At 38.4% G+C, this 12,474-nt stretch overlaps 1 long non-coding RNA gene across 1 annotated transcript in view; it reads left to right on the top strand.

Moving 5' to 3' along the window:
• LOC128898094 (uncharacterized) overlaps positions 1 to 12,474 on the top strand; it is a 71,682-nt gene that overhangs the window by 3,621 nt on the left and 55,587 nt on the right. Inside the window, exon 2 of the long non-coding RNA XR_008462696.1 lies at positions 3,777 to 3,841. This is a non-coding gene — a long non-coding RNA (uncharacterized LOC128898094). The remainder of the gene's footprint in view (positions 1 to 3,776; positions 3,842 to 12,474) is intronic.

Raw genomic sequence — 12,474 nt, 5'->3', positions numbered from 1 at the left:
AATTTGCTGCAAGCGTGATGGAAATTAGCATCACCCATAGAGAGGAATAAGTGCTAAATCAGTATTAGTCTGAGTAAGAAGAGGAATGAAAAGAGATCAGCACAGAACAGAAATATTCAAGCCTAGACACCACTAGGTGTGTTAATAAAATTTTGCCTGCTCTGGATCTGTCCCAAACACTATCACATCGTATCCACTAGTACTTCTTCTCATTAAATTTGTAGTTAACACATACACAGGTGATTGTTGTCAACTAAAGAAATAATGGTGTCAATGGAAAGCAATTTTTGAAAGTGAAGAGTTGTAAAATAGTGCTAAGTCAACTATATAATGGGGTTACTGTTGATGACAGTTACAGACTGTGAATTATGAATGAGAGAACAATGAAAAATATGGTGGGGAATTTTTTTTTCCCCTTTTCCTTTTAAGAATGGAAAATGTAATAATTGAAAGGAGAGCAAAAAAAGACTCTAACCAATCCTTTTCTCTGAGCAGTTCTCATACAGAGCAACAGATCTTTGCTGCAGATGCAATTAGTGTTATGTTCAGCCTCTGCAACAATCCCTCACAGCTGCAGCAAAGTATACATCTGTAGATCTGTATTGTTGCTTGCTTTTTAGCTTATCTCCTTCCAGACTTGAAATCCCACTTAGAATATTTCCTGACTTCACAGAATGGGAATGATGCTCCCTAGGCTATGTCAATGCCTTAAGCTAACCTCTGAAATGATGGCTTGCTAGACTGTCATGGACATAATAATTTTGACTTATTGAAGCACTTATAAAATCAGATTTATCTGAATAGTTAGTGAAATATATTCATCATTGTACTGGAGTTTCTTAATCTACTGTAACACTTTACTGTGATTGTAGCCTCTGAAATTTGATTAGCCATTTATAACTTCAGTACATATATAAAATTTACCAGTAAGCTGCAAACACTGGAAAGATTCACATGAACCAGTAAAGCAGACTGGGAGGCCTTCTGACTGGGAGCTGTAAGCCTTCTGTCCACAGAGATTTGTAACTGCTGGCATCTGGAGTCTAGCCTGCAAACTCCTAGCAAAGAGTAATTTCATTTACATGAGCTGATGCCTCCTGAAAATACTGCAATTTATCCAACACTTTTGAGCTCTTGACTTGTTTAAAAAATGAAGCTACTATCTTTAAACTTCTTCCTGTTTGGGTTTTTTGGGGTTGTACTGTTATTTTTCCCCTGTTGCTGGTTTTGTTTTGTTGTGTTGTTTTTCATTTATCAGTGAAAGTTTTAATGAGAAAGTTTAGCTTCTCAGTGTTAAGTTTTCTACTAATTAGGTAAAAGTGGTTTTCCCTCTGCAAGCAGTTTCTCTTATCTGGCACTCCTGAACTAGTGAGTAGCATCCATGAATAGTGATATCCTGCTTTAGTCTTCTTTGTTAAAACTATCTAAGGACTTATTGACTACTATAGCATTTATATTCTGTGGACACAGTTAAAACAGACACTTAAGAACTGTGTGTTGTTTCTGTAATTCCACAATTGAAGTAGATATGCTCAGCCTTTCTGCTATAATGCATGCAGTTTCAGTAGCAAGAAGATTTAGGATTCAAACCAATGCATTTGCAAGATAAGTGAGCGGTCTAGGTCACATCTAGTAACTTAAGCATGTATTTGTGCTCATTGTTATAGGAAAACCCAAAGCTAGTTAACAGATCAGCATTCACCCCTGGCATGCTGGCTGTTTTTACATGCTGGCTGTTTTTATTTTACAAGCTTATCATGAGCTGAATATGGTAGTCAATTTCTTCCTACTGAGTGAATAAATTACAAGTCATGGAACAGCACTCGGTGCACTGTAATTCCTGGCTACAAGACCTGTGAGATATGTTTAAACTGAATGATCCACTACTTGGAGAAGTGATGGTTTCTTTTATAGCCCTCTTGTTCTTGTAAATGCTAAACTAATGGCATAGACTATGAAGACAAGGGCATGTTCATCATGTTCTGGTCTTGTCCTGAGTTTTGCATGTATTTTTGTCTGTGCTGTGGGACAGCTCACTCCTCACACCTCACACATTTAAGACCAGCTAGGTCCTATTATTAATAATTGTATTTTTGTTCCAGCTATATTTTGAATATTAAAGCATTTATAATCTCCAGTAATGTTTGTGCCTCTCTTTAAGGCAAATATAAGTATGTATTTCATAGTTAAGCACAACTGTAAATACGTTACCGTTCCTTGAAGTGTTTCTTTCTCTATCTGCACAGAACCCTTCCTCCCTCCTATTTACTCAGTTACCTTGTAAACATAGAGCACAGCTTTTTCACCCAATCTAAGACTTTGACAATTGCACTTACTGTGATATTTCTTCTTTCCATCTTGAAAGATCTAGCAATATAATTTTATCCATTACATGACCCTCTTACTTGACATTCCTTTGTTTTTGTTCTAAAGATAGGCATGAAGTACTGAATATGGTTGGGACATGTGGGAGAGGCCATTTAGATCACAAAGAAGCAGTGCCTGGTCTGTAACACTGCATTAAAGAAAAGTGCACGGCATGTCTGTCTAAATGCTAAAGAATGACATATGTGCATGACTTTTTCATACGTACAACTCTCTTTCATTCATAAAAGCAATGTGACACATAACACTTTTTTATACTCTTGCTGAGTCTTATGATTGAAAAATTCCCTCCCTCAATACCACCAACCCCCAGCCCAGACTTTACCAGGTTTCTACTAGTGAGCAATATGCTTTAGAATCTTGTGCAACAAACTGTTTTCATTTATTTAAGCATAATGTCTGACTGGGTACTGATTTTATTTTTCTGTTTAATTTATTCTCCAGATTCTCTGGCCTTCAGTCAATGCAGTGGCTGATTAAATTATTATCACAATAATGAGATTTGACACAATCTAAGCCAGTTACCTATGTGACCTGCTAAGTAGGTTAATTGGCAACCCTGAATAATTATCAGCCATCTCATCTTGCTGAGTGAGAGTTTGGCAATAAATGAAACAGAGAGACGCTTAAGGAAGTCATAGTTTTTCATGTTAATTTCTGAATTGTTTCAAAGGACCTTTTAACTAGTAGGTTATTAATAAAATGCTGCACTTAAAAAAAACCCACCAAAACACACCACTTGTGAATAATTTGCTTGTATGAAAATATAGGTTTGCTCTTGTGCATCATCGTGGTTTCCTGGTAGAAAAAGAAGTCTGTAGCATATTACATAAACAGATCACCCTATCCTGCCAATTTCTTGAATGAGCACATTGTTGCATCCTTAGAGCAATCTTAGAAGCAGGGAAAAATTCAAGAATTTTAGTGTTTTGCTGTGAAACCTTGAGAATTAGAATTTAACTATTATTTAATGAGAGCTATTCTTCAGGAAATGGAGTTAAGAAAAATACATGCTATGGTACATGGTGACACTGACATGTATTGTATGCATATCTGTCTGTCTATCTTTTCTACCTCGTTCATTTCTGAAAAGCCATAATGGTGTTTCTTCTACCCTAGAAAACAGAAGATGGGTACTTCAAGAGGAATCAGAATGGGCGTCTAAGGATGAAACAGTGGGGGGGAATATATAAGATTTAAACTTCTGATCTTTTCACGTGCTAATCCACCCAAATGATTGGTTCAGAACAAAGAACTTAGTGAGACTTCTCAGAATGTCATTTCTCTGCCCTGGATGGAAATCCCACCAAAACTTGGGAAGGAAATAATAATCAAAGAATCAATTTCTTGTTATTAAGACTTAATGACCTCAACGTGAATTGTCTTCACAGAGACACTTTGGAAAGCTCTGCTTATGCTCCCAGAGAGAGGAGGATCTTCTCTGCTTTATCTTCAGGTATGCTTGTACAAAGCTGTTTTCCCTGAGCACAGCCCCTGCTAACCAAACCACACAAACAAAAATTAATTGTACATTAATTTTGACCAAGTTAAATCTCACAAAATATTAATGAAGTTTTCCACAAATTAAAAGCTTGCAGAATCCCTATGTCATAGAATCATGGAATCAATAAGGTTTGAAAAGACCTCAAAGATCATCAAGTCCAACCTATCACCCAACACCTCATGACTACTAAACCATGGCACCAAGTGCAACGTCCAATCCCCTCTTGAGCGCCTCCAGGGATGGTGACTCCACCGCCTCCCTCGGCAGCACATTCCAATGGCCAACAACTCTGTCTGTGAAGAACTTTCTCCTCACCTCTAGCCTAAACTTCCCTTGGTGCAGCTTGAGACTGTGTCCTCTTCTTCTGGTGCTGGTTGCCTGGGAGAATACACCAACCCCCTCCTGGCTACAACCTCCCTTCAGATAGTTGTAGAGAGCAATAAGGTCTCCCCTGAGCCTCCTCTTCTCCAGGCTAAACAATCCCAGCTCCCTCAGCCCCTCCTCATAGGGCTTGTGCTTGAGGCCTCTCCCCAGCCTCATTGCCCTTCCTGGACACATTCAAGACTCTCAATGTCCTTCTTAAATTGAGGGGCCGAGAACTGGACACGGTACTTAAGGTGTAGCTTAACCAGTGCTGAGTACAGGGACACAATGACTTCCCTGCTCCTGCTGGGCACACTATTTCTGATGCAGGCCAGGATGCCATTGGCCTTCTTGGCCACCTGGGCACACTGCTGGCTCATGTTCATGTGACATTCCCTCTGGCTGCCGTTATCATTCCTCTTCCTTCAGCCTCTGTGTGTGTAAAAATAAGTTGGAAGGCAGAGTGTCCAATTTTCTGTGTCCAAAAAAAGGATTCTTCAGGTGGATGTCCAGTCTAAAACCCTTTGATTTTTAAGTAAGTTGGCTTATGGGCTTTGGCTTGAGGCAATATAATTCAAGAGAAGAGCTTGGCTGTGATGAAATAACTTAAACCTGAGCTCTGATTTTGAGAGTGACTCACATGTTAAAACATATTAAATATGCTCAAATGTTTTTCTGGAATATGGCCATATTGTACTATAATGATCTAAATGGATTTACTCCCCAGTCCAATTTACTCTTCCTTTTTCTCTTACCCACACATACATTTGCAACTCAATCAATCATTTCTGCCTCTGTTTCCTGTATGTTACTTTCATTGAGAACTTTGAGTTGTTTAATCTTTTCTAAGTATGGCTTTATATCCTCTCTTGATTTCTTCTGTGATTCCCTAACATGGCTTTTTACCGCTATCCAAAGGATTTCAGTTTTACTGTAATAATTTAATCTGAGCAAAATTGTTAAGGCTTATTAAAGAACAGAATCATAGAATGCATTGGGGTGGAAGGGACCTTTAAAGGTCATCTAGTCCAGTCCAAACCCTCTGCAGTAAGCAGGAACTTCCCCAACTAGATCAGGTTGCTCAGGGCCCCATTGAGCCTGACCTTGATTGTCTCCTTGTGCTCTTACCTCTTGCACCTCTCCCATGAAAAGATGAAGAAAATGGTGAAGATGCACATCAGGTAGCATTACTGTTTACAAACAGCAAAAATAATATCTTTCTGCTCTCTGCCTGTGAATTTTTTGTTATTTTTTTAAATTTTTTGCCAGTATGTGGTCCTGATGTCTAAAATTATAGGCATTTAGATGTCAGGTAGCAGGAGAGAAAAAAAGAAGAGGTATTACAGTAAAATAGCAAAGAACTTCTGTCTTGGTGATAGGTCTTTTATTCCTTAAAAACAGCACAGCATTATAAATATTTTATCATACCTGATAGAAAATTAAGGGCTACTGATATTTTGCAGCTCATTACTCATTGCTTGTTGATTACATAAGTGTTTTTGAATGAAGGAGCACTGTAAGGTCCTGTCAGAAGCTAAGCTGACATGACTTCTGCCTTTCCTTTTTATTACGATAGTCAATAGCTCAGTTGTAAGAAATAGAATTGCTCTTTGTCACTGTATTAGACATTCTTTTGGGAGAGCTAGCTAAAACTTGAGAGCAGAAAAGCATTTCTGGAAAAAGAACAACTAGGCATGCCAGACAAATCAATAAGTGGACAGAGTGAAGCTGAGACTTTTGGTTTGGGTTAGAACGTAAATCAAGACAGCATTGACTCTGTAAAATCTGTATTTTTAGAGGTTGGCTACATCAAAATCGGTATTGCTGTGGTGCTTTATTTGAAATCTTCCTTAAATTTGTGCAAACAATTATATTTCTATGATTATATTTCTTTTATTGAGCTGAAGTCTTCTGTTTGGTGTGTGTGACCTGTGTGCTGTGCCTTTATGGACATTAACAAAAGGTGGATTGTATGTGGAATCTGTTGCCAGTGTTCTGTACTAATGACATTTATGAGGGAAATGAAATATTTATGCAAATTCTTCAAAGCATAAATTATGTACAACTCATATATATAAATTCTCTGCAAGCTCTTCACCATTACCTCAGAAATAATTATTTTATTTTATGGAGAAAAAGATACAAGCATACATTGATCATCAGAATGTGAAAGCTTAAGCTGCGGGCATTAATGATCTAATGCTTTGCATTTATGCAGTTTTCCATCCAGGTTCTTCTTATTGCATCCAATATATCCAATATGACATTATTTAAATATATCACACTTATGTGAAAGGTAGATATTTGTATGCCAGTTTCCCAGGTGAAGCTGCAAAGGCAAATGCAGCTGCACTTAGCTTGGGCTGATCCCGACTGTTAGGAAAGCTCAGAGGGGCTTAATAGCTTAGGCATAGTTAGATGGTTCCTGTTCAGAGCTAGCTTGTGTTGGCTATTTCAGAGCATGCCTAGGGAAAGTCTATTTCTTTGTGTACCTGCCTATATAGACAAGTTAAACCATTAAGCACACCAGCCCCAGATCCCTGTCTTCTGCAACTTTTAGAATGAAAAAAGAAAACCAAAACAAAACCAAAACACTGCTAATATTTTGATCAAATGCTTTATAGAGCAAAATCACTGTAAGCTCATTATGCTAAGAAAATGCATCTCTCACAGGTAACATTTACTATCTCCTAACGCCTCTGATTTTTGCTTGTGCTACCAGTCTTCCTGTATCTTGCTCATAAATACTCTGTGTGTGGTATTTGTGAGATAATATCCAGGTATGATGTTTAATCTCTCTGCAGAGAAAAAAGATATCTAAAAAGAACAAGAACAACCCACAGTGCACCTACTCAGCAGTTCCTTCTGAATAGCACTTTGAAGATTTGAATTTCCATCCCTTTCTATGACCAAATTATTACATCAGCAAAACTGCAGTGCCAAGACACAAACAGCTGAAGTGATAATAATAGTTTGGTTTACACATACATAATGCACATATTCCAAATTGCATTCCTAAGCACAGAGAACCTACTTGATGACATGAGCATGAAAGGGATTTTCTGTACAATCAATGTCGACATACTGTTTGATACTTGGTATTGATTGTGTCTGCTCCTGCAGGAGATAATATATATTTTAGTATATAAATATATTAAACACCAGTCCCTTGTTTCCAGTAAAATGAAATTTCTGAGCTAGTAGATGTGTTTTCCATTTTTTTTCAGTACATTTTAATGTCCCAGAGCTTACATCAAATTCTTTCTGAGTTATAAGAACTCAATTCACCCTTCTGGGTAAAACATTCCCTATAGAAGTGGTTAAAGTCGAGTCCTAATTTTGCATCATTGTGAAATATGGTTCACTGCAGCATGATAAAATGGTTAACAAAAGACAGGTAAAATGCATGAAAGCTTAAAGGACTGGAGACTACCTCAATAATGTGTGCTTGTAATTATGGTTTAGCTAAGTTGTAAAGGTGGTGAGGGAAGTGGTTTATAGATACATAGTCATGAAGTTAAATAATGAAGCATTCATTGCAGATAGAGAAGGTCAGAAATGTAATGTACATCTTTTCTTGACGGATTACTTTATGAACATTTCTGAGAGCATGTCAGAATATCATGGAATGTTTCTGCCAGAGTACTCGAAGTGCAGAAACTCTCCACATAAAGAAAAACTGTGTGGGAAACACACTGCTTTGCTTACAACATGGCCTGTATGACTAAGGAAAAGTTCAATAAGATGTCAGATGTATTGTCTAAGTTCCACAGAGCAAGGAGCTGGGCAGAAAGGCTCCTCAGCTTCCCACAGCTTCCTCTCCTCCATGCTGGGTACCTGTTATTGCCACTGTGTCATCTCTGCATTTTGTGGGGTCACTTTGATGAGGCAGATCAATGGATTGAACTCAGTTAAGAGTAACTAGTCAGAAAGATCAATTTACACATTGAAAGTAAGTTGCATCATAAATGAAATAAATTAATTTGTACCACTAAAGGAACTACCAAAATCTGATGGGCAATCTCACAGTTTGGGCTTAAGAGATCTAATGCTAACCAGCAATGATTTTATTAGATAACAATAAGCATTTACTATTTCTTATTTGCAGTTTAGGAATATCTTTTGTTCCTGGGAGTACAAACTAAGCCAAATAGCTAGCAAAGAATTTTTTCTGTGCTTCAAATAGGTATAAATGCTCTGGACTGAACAGGGCACTGTCTAGTTTTTATAATGACTGATAAAAGTAGAAAATAGCTGTAATCTTAATAAATAAAATTTGTCTGCAATTTATTCTTTCTTGTGAAATCTGCATGACAGATTAAGATGAAATTACTGGTGCACTTAACCTGGGAAGCAAGTAGTCCCATTAAAATATTTTGCCAAGGTTCATAAACCAATGCTTCCCAGAACTCCATCCTTGTCAAGTAAATAACTTTTTTGTTTCCTATTAAATACAGAGAGTACAGGTTACTATGGTGATCAGTGAAACACAGAATAAACTCTGATTCATCGTAATTACCACATGCAAGAGGGACAAAAAAAATAGCTGAGCATCATCTTGTAGTTTCAAGCAGGATCTATGAAAAATATTTTGGAAATATATAATGATTTGATGATGCCCAAATAACAGTGGGTGAAATAACACAAAAATGAGTGTTTCAGCAGTGTACCCCTTCAGATGAAAGTGCTACAGGTCTCAAGCATCTTAAAACTCATGATCACAAACCTTAGGATTTTTGCTTGGTTTTGATGAGAGGGAAAAAATGTATAGAACTGCGACAACTGCAAAGACCTCTAGAGAAATACTGTGAAGCACATTATCACACACATACATTATCTGGGTCATGGACACCCTTGTCTTTGCCTGTGGTGTACAAGTGCCCAGTTGTTTTCAGTCCTATTTACTCTGTATTTTATGTTCAAAGGGATGAATCTTTAACACTAGGGAGCCACCAGGCAGAGATTTTAGCCCTCTGGAGTACTGTGCTCAGGTCTGTGCAAGAAAGAACACAGTTACCAAGGTGTGGCCTTGCTAGTGTTGAGTGCTCCTGCTTGTCACACTGTTCCTAATGCAATCCAAGGTGTGGCCTTCTTAGCCACCTGAGCGCGCTGCTGGCTCATATTCAGGCTGACTGTCAATCAACACCCACAGGTCTTTCTCTGCTGAGAAGCTTTCCAGCTTCTCTTCCTCACTCCTATAGTGTTGGATGAGGTCGTTGAGACCCAGCTGCAGGACCCAGCACTTGACCTTGCTCAAACTCATACTTGGCCTTAATGCATCAATTCACTGCCCTGTTCAGATCTCTCTCTGTACAGCCTCCATACATTCAAGAAGATCAACACTCCCTCCCATTTACAAACTTGCCGAGGGTGCGCTCAATCCTCTCATCCAGACCACTGAGAAAAAATTTTAAAAGCAGGGGCCCCAGTACTTGACTGAAATGTTTTAGATTGAAGGAATGCAGCACGAGAATTAACATAACTGAGTGGACCTAGGAAAAAGCTACTTGTTGCATGGCTTTATTTCTGCTTTTTAAATCCTCACTACTCTACCAGAACAACAAAATTAAACCAGAAAGATTATCTTGTTGTTTGTATACTGACCCCCAGAACTCATCTCTGCCAAGTCCATATCAGAATCTGTATTTACATTCATTAAAGCCTGAAGAGCAGCTTTGAGATTTGTCTTTATTTTTGTCCTAAGTAAGGGTATCTCTTCCTGCTACCTCTACAGGTTTTTGAAGGGGATGATGACCTACTTTTTAATTGTAAGGCTGCACAGGGGACTTGGTGAAAGTGATTACAAAAATTTATTGTCCGTTGTAAGGAGCTTCTATTTTCCACTCTGGTTTAGATCCCTACACAGTTATTATCTAAATGGTCCCTTACCATAAGTTTTATCTCTAGTCCCAAGCATGTTCTCCCCAGACATTCACGGTAGTGAATTTAACTTGTGCATCATGAAAGTGTTCTACCATACTCACAGTTTAAAAGGACAGGCCTGTAGGTTTGCAAATATATGAAACTTTTCCCTCAAAATGATTAAAAGTAGGAGATTCAAAGGCTAGTCAAATCCAGAGCAGGCAGAGTAAAATCTGTCACTTGCTGATGTTATGGAGGATGTTTTCTTCCCGTCTAAATCTTGCTTACCACTAATGTCCAAGTTCTTAGATGGGGTAGCTCCACTTTGATACCTGCATGAGAATTACACTCTGTCTGACATGGTGTCTCTTCTGTATACCTAAAGTGGAGGGGGATTGAGAGAGAGACAGAGGTAAAAGGGTAATCTCTTTCACATTTCATGCTATTGGCAGCATTTCCTGAATTTCTTCAGGGCTTCAGGACAATGTAAGAATTCTGATTTATACCTTAGATTGGATGCTATAATCTGGTTGTGTAATCCATGAACCTGGTAATTCAGAAGGTAAGAAGTATCCTTGTTATTCTGCACGTCCATTAAAAAGTAGCTTTTATTTCTTAACCTTTAACTAATTGTTGTCACTCTGGTGTCTCTTAACCCATCACTTCTCCCTACTGTGGATGCCTATTGTCTTTAAAATGCCATGTCAAATATCATCAGACTTGCAATCCTCTGGCCAGAACATTTAATAGTTGTGGCAAATGTATAGAGACACTAAAATGGAATTTATTCAATGAAAAATCTATATGGATGAACAATTACTGCAACACCAGCTCTCCCTCTAACCCAAATGTCATTCTACATTATGGCCTACCTGATAAGACTGCATGGCAACTGAGCCATAACCTCTGAAAGCATCAACCCTTTCAACTGTGCTTTTAGTTAAAAAAAAAAAAAAAATTCCAATACTTCCAATAACTCCCCAAAACTTAGTTCCCTGCTTTTAATAAAGGGTTCTGCATTTTATGTGCATGACTAATATCTGCGTATGACTAATAACTTCAGTGGCAAGAGTATAATCATTCCTGCTAACTGTAGGCTTTCAGTTGACGAAATATCTGAATAATGGAGACCTTAAGAATTACTGAGGCTAAGTCTCCTCTTGTGGCTCACAAACATCAGCCTTTTATGGGACCAACATGCCCCAGATGTGTGTGGATGGGAATGCCTGCGTGATGCTCTGGCTGTGCCTCTCTAAGCTCTATTCTGCATAAATACTGTTTATGCCTTCCTATTTTTTACCTGACATGAGCACGTCAAGCAAATGTATTAAGAGTATGAGCATGCACACAAATGACTCCGTTTTTCATCTCAGAAAGAAATCTAGTGATTTTTCTCCTCATACTCCAACGTCACCAAAAGTTCAGGCAACCAACAACTGTTACTTGTACTGAACTGTAGGCAGAATATATGCTTAGATTTTAAATCTCGTTCTTAGTTTGCTACTAAGTTTTGTCCTCTGTGGATCTGAACAAAAGATTTGTTCTTCCAGCTCTGCCTCTCTAAACAAATACGAGCTTTCACAGCTGTACAAGCAGCAGAGGCTATGCACATGAATGTTGGGAAGGCAATCAAGCACAATAGTAATTCAGATGCAAGGGCCATTAACAAAAATCTGGATCAGTTTGACCACACTTTCTTGAGAGGCTGCTATTATTAATTTTTGTTCTGAATTATGTTCTCCAATATAAATTAGAGGAGAAGAAAATCATAAAGAATACTCATAAAGAACATTTGATGAGGCAAGTCAGTACCCTAGTGAGACATTTCAATAAGAGTGATTTCTTAGCAGGCATAAGCTTCAAAGCAAGGGTTACACACAGTGCTTCAGATGGAGAAACTGACACTGTGAGAGAACAAAAATCTACCAGCTGCAGAGACTCAAGCTGAAAGCAGGTTTTCTATGAATGGAGAAAAAGGTAGAGAGAATAAAGTTTTTAAGCAGAGCTGCTCAGCCTTTGTAGTGTTCTGTGTCAAAGCATGCATTGACACAGGTCCAGGATGAAAATATTTTAACAGACTTTTCCTGCAGGAACTTCAGCTTAGAAGTTGCACACACACCCCCAGATAGCTGTGAGGACAAAACAGATTCTGGTGCATCAGACTGTGGGGTTTAGCTGTTTTACCTAGAACACTGGATGTGTTCAACATCACACTTCCCTTGGGTGGGGATGAGAAGTGTCTACCCTCTTGCAGCCCTCTGGCTCCACAAGCAAGTAGCCTGTGAGAGTGTTTACATCTCCTGCCACAGTCAGCCTTTCTATCCAGCCTTCTTCCTTTTCCTAGCTCAAAGATCATAGGC

Source organism: Dryobates pubescens, chromosome 18 (genome assembly GCF_014839835.1).
Source record: "Dryobates pubescens isolate bDryPub1 chromosome 18, bDryPub1.pri, whole genome shotgun sequence".
In the NCBI taxonomy this organism is placed as follows: Eukaryota; Metazoa; Chordata; class Aves; order Piciformes; family Picidae; genus Dryobates; species Dryobates pubescens.
This window is presented reverse-complemented; position numbering and strand designations above follow the sequence as displayed.